Source organism: Erythranthe guttata, chromosome 10 (genome assembly GCF_056151865.1).
Source record: "Erythranthe guttata isolate IM_541 chromosome 10, IM_541, whole genome shotgun sequence".
NCBI classification, from domain to species: domain Eukaryota; kingdom Viridiplantae; phylum Streptophyta; class Magnoliopsida; order Lamiales; family Phrymaceae; genus Erythranthe; species Erythranthe guttata.
This window is the reverse complement of record NC_142542.1, coordinates 8,301,985-8,313,881: the sequence shown is the minus strand read 5'-3', so window position 1 is coordinate 8,313,881 and position 11,897 is coordinate 8,301,985. Positions and strand designations below refer to the sequence as shown.

At 38.0% G+C, this 11,897-nt stretch overlaps 1 pseudogene; it reads left to right on the top strand.

Moving 5' to 3' along the window:
* Positions 1 to 2,166: 2,166 nt before the first annotated feature.
* Positions 2,167 to 2,892, top strand: LOC148767432 (secreted RxLR effector protein 161 pseudogene; annotated as a pseudogene).
* Positions 2,893 to 11,897: the final 9,005 nt, after the last annotated feature.

The window sequence follows — 11,897 nt, the reverse complement described above, 5'->3', positions numbered from 1 at the left end:
AGTTGCTGCTGAAGCCATGGGGACTATTTACTTAAATGTTTTGGATTCAAGTTTTCCTATTGTTTTGAACGATTGTTTATTTGTTCCGTCTCTCATTATAAACCTTATTTATATTCATGTTTTGGATATTAAAGGTTTTCCTTTTGTTTTTGGAAATTCGATTTGCATTATACAAAAGAATGAAAATATGATTTGCAATGGACGACTATTAAACAACTTATATGAACTAAATCCAAGTGAAATGCGTATTAATGTTATATCAGCAAAACGTAAGGAGATAGATCAAAACCCCGCCCAACTTTGGCACGCTAGATTCGGTCATGTCTCTTTAAGAAGGATGAACGATTTTGTTAGTGAAGGATTGTTCACTTTGGACGACGTGAAATCACTACAAACTTGTGAATCCTGCCTTAAAAGGAAAATGACCAAATCACCCTACAAAGGGAAAATGGAGTGGGGTGAAGGTCTTTTGAATTTGATCCATACAGACGTATGTGATCCACTAAGTGTTAGTGCGAAGGGTGGTTAAACTACTTCGCTACATTTACCGACGATTACTCTAGGTATGAGTACGTGTACTTGATGAAGTACAAGTCTGTAACATTTGAAAAGTTCAAAGATTTAGACACGGAGTAGAGAAACAACTCGGATGAACCATTAAGAAACTACGATCCGATCATGGTGGAGAATACTTGAGCATCGAGTTCATTGACTATCGAAAAGAGAATGGAATACAATCTCAATGGACTCCACCTGGAATTCCTCAACTAAATGGAGTTTCCGAACGTCGGAATAGAACCTTGTTAGACATGGTTCGATCTATGATGGGGTTCACCAACTTACCGGCATACTTGTGGGGTCACGCACTTCGCACTGCCGCGTATTTGCTGAATAGAGTTAACACCAAAGCAGTTAAATCCAAACCTTACGAACTTTGGCATTCCCGGAATCCCAACATCAAACATATTAGGATATGGGGTTGTCCCGCTTATGTGAAGTGACTAGTGGGAGATAAATTGGATAGTAAATCCAACTTATGCTACTTTATGGGTTATCCCGAGGACTCAATGGGATACAAATTCTATTATGTCAAGGAAGCAACAACGTTTGTTTCGAGAAATGCCACCTTTCTAGAAAATGAGCAGCATGATGGAACTTAAAGTAGTTCAAGAACCGCAAAGTGAAGTTCAAGCACAAGAATAAGTAATTGAGCCAATACAACAATCCACTAATATACCTCATGAACCTTTAGTACGCAGATGAGAAAGAGTTCGGAAAATGCCTGATAGGTTATTCCTCCTCGAAAGTGATGAAGATCATGTTGAACTTGGACAAGATCCAAGAGCATACAATGAGGCCGTATTGGATGCGGACATGAGACATTGGCTAAATGCCATGAAATTCGAAATTCACTCCATGACTCCAACAAGGTATGGACCTTGGTAGACCAACCCAAGGGAATAGTTCCCATAGGCTACAAGTGGATCTATAAGAAGAAAATTGGAGTGGATGGAAAGGTATCGACCTGTAAAGCTAGATTGGTAGCAAACGGATATACTCAAAGGCAAGGTGTTGACTATGAGGAAACTTTTTCACCAGTTGCAATGCTGAAGTCCATTAGGATTTTGCTGGCCATAGCTCCGTTGTACGACTACGAGATATGGCAAATGGATGTGAAGACCGCTTTCCTTAATGGAGACATTGAGGAAGAGATTTACATGGCGCAGCCGGAAGGCTTCATATCTTCTGGAAGTGAGCAAAATGTTTGCAAACTCCAGCGATCCATTTATGGATTGAAACAAGCATCATGTAGTTGGAACATAAGGTTCGACTCAACTATCAAAGAGTTTGATTTTGAGAAGAACCCGTAGGAACCTTGTGTATACAAGAAGGTTAGTGGGAGGGAAGTGATATTTTTGTGCTTTATGTCGATGACATTCTACTCATTGGGAATGACATAGGAATGTTGCAACAGACAAAACCTCAATGAGGGATTTGGGAGAAGCATCTTACGTATTGGGAATACATATATATAGAGCTAGAGCAAGGAAGATGCTTGTCTTGTCCCAAACCCTGTACATAGACACCGTTATGAAACGGTTTAGCATGGAAGAATCCAAGAAGGGATTCTTGCCAATGTCCCACGGGGTACGTCTCTCCAAATCCATGTGTCCTCAGACACCTAGTGAAATTGAGGAGATGAAAAGGACGCCTTATGCTTCTGCCATAGGAAGCATAATGTATGGCAGGCTATGTACTAGACCCGAGATTGCGTATGCTATGAGTGTCACAAGAAGATATCAGTCTAACCCCGGTCCAGCTCACTGGAAGGCTGTGAAAGATATCCTCAAGTACTTACGAAGGACTAAGGATATATTTTTTGTCTATGGGGGTGCCGAGTTGAAATTAGAGGGCTTTACCGACTCTAATTTTCAATCGGATGTGGATGACTCAAAGTCGAACTCGGGATTTATATTCACGCTTAATGGTGGTGCCGTGTGTTGGAAGAGTTCCAAGCAAAGCACGACGGCCGATTCCACTACCGAAGCTGAGCATATTGCAGCATCCGAAACTGCAAAAGAAGGGACTTAGATAAGGAAAATCATCCAAGAGTTGGGTGTCATTCCTAATGCTAATGATCCAGTACCGTTGTACTGTGATAACACCGGAGCCGTGGCGCAAGCTAAGGAGCCGAGATCTCATCAGAAGTCCAAACATATTCTGAGGAAGTATCATGTGATCCGAGAGATCATTGATAGAGGTGGAGTCAAAGTAGAATGGGTCACCTCGGAAGAGAACGTTGCAGACCCATTCACGAAGCCTTTACCAAGGTCGGTCCATGAGAAACATCGAGAGTTGATGGGATTACGATTTATGGGTAGTTGGCTTTAGGTCAAGTGGGAGATTGTTAGAGTAGGTGAGCAACAAGCCAACTTGTGGCTGTGGTCTTTCCATTTATTCTTGTAATAAATAATCCTTTTTCGTATTAATGTTAAAACACATTGGCATTCTATATATTTGTCCTTGTTCAAACATAGATATAGTCCTTACCGTTATTACAGGTACATGTAATTGATCTTTTAGGATCGTGAGATATTCACTTAAGTATTATAACTGTTAAACGTGTTCCTAGTCGAAGGGTTACGCCACCAATGAGGATATCGGCCTTTCCCATTAACAGACTAGCACTTAGTATATGTGTACTGCGTCTCATCAGTAAATGGTATTGTGATATTGGCATGCATAAGTGGGTGCTCGTAAGTTGACGAGTTCACTGAACTCCCTCACCCTAGAAATCTCTAAGTGATTCTCAATAATCGAGTAGAGATCTCTATGGTATAGTTGTACACCATTAGTCCTTCAGACCTAGACATCACCGTGACTTCACTAGAGGACCGGCTGTATCGTGACATGTCCCTGAGTTCCACCGAGGACGGCCCCAAGGGCCAGTGTTCGTGCAGTCCGAAATATAGTGAGAGGTTTGTGCATTGTAGTTGGTGATTCGATCACTATAATAGTCTTGGATGTCCTGTGTGTTCTCATAGTTTGTAATCTTTAAGTCTCTGGCCAGAGCTGACTAAGTGATGATTAGAGGCTTTGATTCTCTGAGTCATGCAAGTACCGATTACAACACTTAGAACGATCGCACATTTATTGAACTACAAAGGAGGTCTCGATGAACCAATGTCTCTAGTTCAATCGGGACATATGAATCAAAGGGATCGTACTGTACGTTAACTATATCAAAAGGTTCTTGCAGGCACTTCATTTGTATCTAGGGAATCATGACGCGTAGTTGCTAGACGCCAATCATGATTCGTTGGGTGATTAAGTTGAAACGAGTTTCATCTTAATTGTAACTCTAGGGACGAGTTTAAACCATAAAGAGTTGTGGACCCACGCCTAGCTTACACCTGAACCATCGAGGGTCACACTGCTCGTGCACTCGAGTTCTTTCAATAAACGGTTAAAGATAAAAATGTTTAATCTTTGCGTAATTGGAAGTTAATATGATTGAGTCCAACATTCGTAATTTAGAATTATGAATGAGAATAAGAAAAAGGAAAATAACTAGGCGAACATCTTAGTGAACTTTCTAAATTGGGAAGCTTCCAAGTTTAGAAAGTCCACTGAATTAGGGTTTCCACTTTTAGAAATTAGAAATCGAGAATTGGCATTCGTAATGACGAGGACGTTTCAATGATTTTGAAAATATAATCGTTATAATTTTCCGATCATTGAGTTGTGAGAAACTAGCGAAGAAAGACTAACGAACTTAAGTTGTTGGGCCCGGTCCAACTTAAGCCCGTTAGGTCTTTTATACAAGACACTATAAATACTAGATTTATAGGTCTTGCACAAAAATAACACACAATTGAAAACCCTAGCCGCTCGAATCTCAAGTCCACGGCAACTCTCCACCGCCGCCGTCGCCCGTCGCCGGAATCGGCCCTACGCGCCGATCGTATTCGGTAGCGCTTTTCTTTTTTGTCCTTTTCTTATGTTTATTCTTACTTCTGTGTGTCTAGTGCCACATATTTAGTAGAACTCAGTATACGAGGTGAAATCCGAGAGGAGGAAGACAAAGGATTCAAATCGCCGAGAAGCCGCCGCCGAATCACCGATGCACGCGCCCTCACGCGCCGCTCGAAGACAGCGCGTGAATATCATGCGCAGCCGCTGATCAGCGCGTCATCCGTCGCTGCTTCGCCGCTGCTCCTCCCGACTGTACGGATTGGTTTCCGTGGCATTTTGCTTCAATCCGAGAGTTCGCCTCACGCTTCAAGAGGTAATCTTTCGGATCCGTTAGGTTTAAGGTTTAAATTTAATTAGATTAAATTGAACATTGTATGTTTTCATGAAATTGATTTTGTATGTTTTTACTTGATCGTTTTTCATGAAAATATTTGTATGAATATTACGATTCGTTGCGAGCATGCTATATGTTTTAATTATCGAATTAATATGCATGTTGTTTTTAAATTTCGCTGGAAGCGTTAAGGTATGTAATTAATCGCTTACTTTCGGGTATGTGTTTATATGAATAAAATCGTTTTTCATATAATTTTTTTGTTTTCCGCTGCGTACACGTGCTTGATTCCCAACAGGGAGATTACTTGCTTTTATGTGCTTTAATTGTTTTTGGTATGCATGCCTTAGGCTTTTTATATTTAGTTTAGTTGTTTTTTTTTTTGTTTTTTTATTTCTTTCGGAAAAAAAATTCATAAAAATGGTGAAGATGAATCTTTAATGAATCATGATGATAAAAGATGGATGATGTTTAATGATGAAATTGCTTGCTTTATCTTGATTATGATCGAATTTTGATGAGTTTTCGATTCAAAGTGTCTCAGGAATGAGTCACAGTTAGGAATCACGAATTATGCCTTACTTTGGTTGAAATTTTTGTGTTTTAAAATTTGAGTTAATTTATGCTATATCATATGATGTTCGGTTTTAGAACTTACCTTATGAATTCGCAAAGTGAAATATTGAATCGTTGAGTAAATTGGGAAGTGATTTCGGCCTTCTTTGAATCGTTTGAGCCTTTCAAGCCGACCTTTAATTTTTTTATTCTTGGAACCTTGATTGAGCCTTGGAGAACCGGTGTTCTTTATTTTAGCAATGGTTAAACGGATAGAATAGGTGGAGATTTCTTTAATATATCCCTTGGAGTATGGTAGGGGAGTGCAACTCTTGAGAAAATTTTCAAAATAAAAACTCGAACCATCACTTCAAAACTAAAAGTGGAAACTTCTGAACTCTTGAAAATCGAGTTAGGTAATAAGTCAATAGAGGTGAACAATAATTCCAAAAGTAAAAATTCGGTGAAAGCACCTTGAGTCAAGAAAGAGTGTTAAAAATTCCTTCAGTGCAACTATTAGTCACTAAATGTAGATCAAAAGGAGAAGAGTAACCACTTTTACACCCATATTTTCTACTTTGTACCAAAAGCCCAACATTTGAAAGCCAAAAATTCCCAGTGATCCCAATAACTCAATTATTTGACCTTAGCCGAGTAAATAAATTTGGCGAGTCTTTAGAGTCGAACACTATTATGTAAGCATAAATTTTCTCAATTTTTATAATACAAATATTGTATACTTGAAGCGATATCATGGTTTGTGGTTATTAGCAATGGTAAGTGAATAAATATCCTTGAATTGCGAGCTTGTAAATTTTTGAGAATTATAATTATAATTGCAAACTTTGAAGTTGACCGTTGATTTATGTGATGAGGCGCATTTGCTGATTATGTTGTTTTGAAAGTTACTAGTTTTTGCTTGAGGACAAGAAAAAGTCCAAGTTTGGGGGGGGGGGGGTGGAGTGTATGTTTTACACTCAATTTAAACTTTTTTACGAGGTATTTTTGAAGAATTCAATCGATATAATTGTGCTTAATGATTTGGTTATTGTATTTTAGGTACAAATTGAAGAATTGAGCTTTTGAGGAGGAATCCGGCAATTACAAGCAATAATTGGACTTAAAGTAGTTGCTACCACATGGGACCCCAGTCTCAAAATCATGAAGAAATCTCAGACCTCAGTCTAAGAAGAAAAGCACTTACAGTAACCTCAGACCGCGGTATGAGTTTCTAGTAAAAATCTCATAATGCATTCCGACTGAAAAAATTAGAGCAAATTTGGAATCTCGGGCCGCGGTCCAAAACCAAACTAGAAATATCATACCGCGGTCAGGGAGATGAAGGAGACGTAATTCGACCTAAACTTGAAAACTTGGGGTATAAGTTTTAGTATAAATATGAGGTTTCCAAAGGGTAGTTTTTTTTTTAAGCACGAAAATTAGATTTAGCTTAGAGAAAGAAGAGCGAGAGAACGGAGAAGACGAGGACGAACACTTGACAAATTTTCATCATAATTCTTCTTTTATCTATCTTTTCTGAATCTATGTATTTTAATATTTTTATGATGTTTTTCGTATAGAACATGAGTAGCTTAATTTGTTAATCTAGGATTTTGTTGGAGCCCTATGCGGTGATTTGAACCAATTTTTCTAATATTATTCAAGTTTAATTCTTTGATTATTTCTTCTATTCGGTCTTATGTGGTACATGAATCTGGCCAATTTGTATTGCTATGTGTTTTTGTTGAAATTGAATTGACATATCGTTTTAATAATTAGAACATGGATAGGTGAGCCTTCGAGTAGTTTTCACCGGATTAGTGTGTTAATTGCATGTGGTGTCGTAGACATACATATATCACCTTAGGTAGCCGTTTGCAAGACTTCTTAGTTAATGCTTTGTTCATAATTGGTTTGCATAGACATATAGTGAGTTGATTATGAATAATAAACTTATAATACACGCTAGACACGGCCACGGGCCGGGTTTCACCCGGACCAGGCCCTGATCCGACCCGAAGACCGCCCTTGCTCGGCCCCGCCCCATTGACCATTGACCCGGACCCGGACCCGACAAAGTATGGGTCGGTTTTGGGTCCTGATTTTTGGACCCGAGACCCGACGGGTCTACCTGGCGGGGGGAACCGAGGACCCGGACCCGACCCGAGTACCCGTCAGTTCCACCCGAATAAAAAAAATGTTTTTTTTTTTATTTTGAAAATGCAACGGCTATAAACCTGATCCGATCCGGACCCGGTCCGAAAATTCAAATTTTGCTTTTCAACGGCTAGAAACTTGGGTCCACCTGGACCCGACCCAGACCTGAACTTGACCCGGTCTAACTTATTTCAGATTTGGCTTTTTATTTTTTGTTTTTCTTTTTCAACGGTCACGATCATCTAACTCTTTCAGATGAAGGGCCAGGATTGTTCGACCATTTAACCCGACCCAGACCTGACCTAGACCCGACCGGTCGAATTAAATATATAATTTTTTTTCACATTTTTTACCTATAAATACCCCCCCCCCCTCCCAATTTTCTCACCAATTCACTCACAATTCTCTCTACTCTCTCAATTCTCAAATCTCAAGTGTTTTCTATTTTTAGTTAAATTTTGCAAGCATTCTCTACTCTCTTTCCGATTTTCAATTTTCGTTTCTGTTTTCGTTACTCTAAAGAAAAATGTCTTCAAGCGGTAAGTGGAAAGGGAAAAGGCACAATCCCTCCCGAATTGGAGTGGGATTGTTCCGATGATTGGCAACACCAATCAATTCCCGAACTCGAATCTCACACTATCGATTATCGAAATGTACTAGTTAGTAGTGATGATGAGCTGACCGAGGTACCGCCTCCTAGCCGACCGACCAGAGTGCTACCTAGGCCAAGGCGATCAAGGGCCTCTAGGCCATCTCCTACGCCATCTTCTACGCCATCTCAATCATCACTCGGTGGAGGATCCCAAATGAATGATACAGAAGTAAAATTCGAAATGTTTCGTGTCCATTTTACTAGAGCAGTTATGGGGGACGGGAGCATTCAAGCGTTTTGAAATTATTGGAAGGTATGTGCCTACTTTTTGCAAGCTTTTTAGTTTTTTATTATTTGTCTATTTAATTTAGCATGTGTATAAATAGTTTTTTAATTTAATATATAGGGTGCACCTAAATCATACGCGTGGAAAAAGGGTGATGGGCATGAGACCTTTCGTCAGCACTTGATTAGCAAACATCCGACGGAATTCGGTCACGACCAAACTCAAACACAACTTCGATTTAATTCTTCACAGGAAGGTATCGATTATCAACTTTTTAAATTTTTAAAAACTGTAGAAAGAGAAGAATTGGCTAGAGTTATTTCAGTAGCATCACTTTCATTTAGTTCTGCTAATAATGATTTTCTTATAGATCGTTTTAAAAAAATGCATGGGCCTATCTCGCTTTAAACTTGAATTAGTACAGGAATTTCTTATGCCATACAACAAATTTTCTATTTGTTCTGATATTTTGAGTGATCATTGGGGTCATAATGACTATATGGGTGTAACATGTCATTGGATTAATCGTGCATGGAAACTTAAAAAAAAATGGTTTTCCTGTTAAGAATACTGGTCATTCTGCATCTGAAATTGCACAATCACTTCGCTATGTGTTAGATTCATATTTATTAACTGAAAGAGTTTTTTCAATTTCATTCGATAACGCAAGTGCCAATACGGCTTCTATCCCTGATCTTGTAGTTGCATGTAAGCCAACATGTGGGGGAATTTTTTTGATATTGGGTGCATATGTCATATTTTGAATTTATGTGTGCAAGATGGTTTACGAATGTTAGCAACGCATATTACTAAAATTAGAGCATGTATTCAATACATATGGCGACACAAGTCGGTTACCAGACAATGCTGGGAGTTTTGTCAAACCAACCACATGCATCAAGTTAGATTTAACCGAGATACTCCAACTCGTTGGAACTCAACATATAAACTTTTAATAAAAACTTTTTGCATATAAAGAATTCATATGTCAATTTTTTCAAACATAATTTCCTCGGGCTGGAATTTATATTTTACCCTCTAAATGGGATACATGCTAGAAAATTTGTAATGTTTTAAGCATTTTTCTCCGAAAGTTCTGATTTATTATCTAGTACTTATTATCCTACTACTCATTTAGTTGTTTATCAGTTATGCAATATGGCCGGTGTTATTAACGACGCTATGCAAATTGAAATTTTAGTTTTGTGTCTGAATGGAATTAAGAAAAAATTCTGCAAATATTATATGAATATTCCTGAGCTATATTTGGTTGCTACAATTTTAGATCCTAGACTTAGGCTTGATCTATTACCTGATATGCTACAAATATATTAGGATAATTTGTCTAAGAATATACCATTGATTGATTGCCCTTCAGTTTCTAACGTACCTATTCTTGTTAGCACTTTGACTGCATTATTAAATGAACTTTATGATGAATATGCTACTATGTCTGGAACATCTAATGTTCCAAATAGCGATCATGCTTCAACATTGGATACATCTACTATGTTGGCGGCCCAACATTTATTGCATGAGCGATTTAAGCGTCCAAGGTCCTCATCCTCAAGTTACAATCAACGATTGGAACTTGAGAGTTATTTAACCGTTAGATTTGATTCCACAGAAAGTACATATTTTGACATACTGGCGTGGTGGAAGTCAAAGAGTTCATCGTTTCCAATTTTGGCACATATTGCGGTCGAATCCGCCTTTAGTGTAGCCGGCAGAGTATTGGATCAAACAAGAAGCAATCTCGGTGCCGACAATTTCGAAAATCAAATGCTTTTGGGAGATTGGACGAAAACCGACCACAGACACAAAGATGACCACATCTACAAAGACGACGCAGATGATGATAAATATGTTCCTACAGAAGGTGGGGATACAACTTCACCCGGCGGCAGCGACGACTAAAAAGGTAAGTGAAGGTAAGAGAACTACGTGGACTTTGATTTTGTACCGGATACTAGGCAACTTAGTTTTAAATTTAAAATTATAAATTTTGAATTTAAGACTAAGCTCAAGTCCTTTAAATTTAGCTTCTTCTTTTTTTCCTTTTTTTGATATATATGAAAATAATAAAATAAAATTCAAAACAAAATTCAAAAACTGGTTTTGGATCCAAACCCGCCCCGGACCCGGAAGGACCCGAGTGGACCCGGACCCGGACCCGGACTCGACCCGCCCCGTGGCCGTGTCTAATGCACGCGACAGAGGGTTATAAGTAATTTAGTGTCTCGGGTTAATAACCAGGAGTTTAATTTGCATAATAGAGGTTCAATTGGGTGAAGAATTATCGCATTGATGGAAGATTAAATCCTAGGTCTTTTAACACTAGTAGAAAATTTGCTTTTTACTACTAATTTTTTTGCTACGGTCAAAAGCCGTAACAAAAGGGACTTTTTACTACGAGACAATTTTGAAGTAGTAGTAAATATTAGGATTTACCGTAGCAAAAAAGTATTTGGTACGGCCATTTACCGTAGAAAAGTTTTTGTCACGCCCGTATATACTACGGAGCAAATTCGTAGCAAAAGCCTTTTACTACGAATTTGATACCTTTTTGTACGGTTAATGGTCGTAGTAAAAAGCCATTTTTCTACTAGTGTAAATTGATATTTTCCTGTGTTTATTTGCTCTCGTATTTAGTTTAATAATTTAGATCGTAAAATCTTGATAAACTTGCGTAGGCAGAACAAAAATCATAATTGTTAGAATTCGTTACTTAGAATTAGATAATTTAAGTATTCCATGTGGGAACATCCGACTATCACGAATCCACTCTTACTACTTGTTAGCGATACGTGCACTTGCGTGTTAGGTATTTAGTCCAACATGCCTGCATTATTGTCAAATATGTTTTGGGGATCTCCCTTATTAACCCTATCCAGAGAATTTTATAGCAAAGTAGCAATTCTCCCGTGGATGCACGGCTAGCATTGTAAAAAAATAAAAAATAAAAGTTAAATATACGATAATTAAATTGTATAAAAAAAATTACATTGTAGTAAAATATTTAGTTGTGAAATTTAAATTACCAAAGTAAGTCATTTGACGTCCATTCAGTTGCTGAAATATTAACCATAAAATAATTTGTTTACTTGAAAAAAGAAAAAAAATTATATGCAAGTGGTTAGGATTTTGCTAAACGATTTGCAATGAAAGTCATTAGAGAAAAAAATGCCGAAAAATAAGAGATGTAATTATTTTAAAATTTTTACAAATATATCATTAAGGGTGCATAGGCTACTTTTATACATAAGATTACCCCATTAATTAATGTCATAATTTAGTTATAGAAATATGAAGAATAAACTAAGGCATGAACACCCAAGTCCGAGAATCATGCATAGCATGCTTCTCGGCAGTTTCTCCAAAGCCAAAAAAATTGAAAGAAGAAATATTAAAAGTCAACGGTAACTGCCAGATTGGGCTTTGCACAAAGTCAAGGTCTTAACTCTTATAGCTGGCAATCAAGTGGACTTTTTCATTTC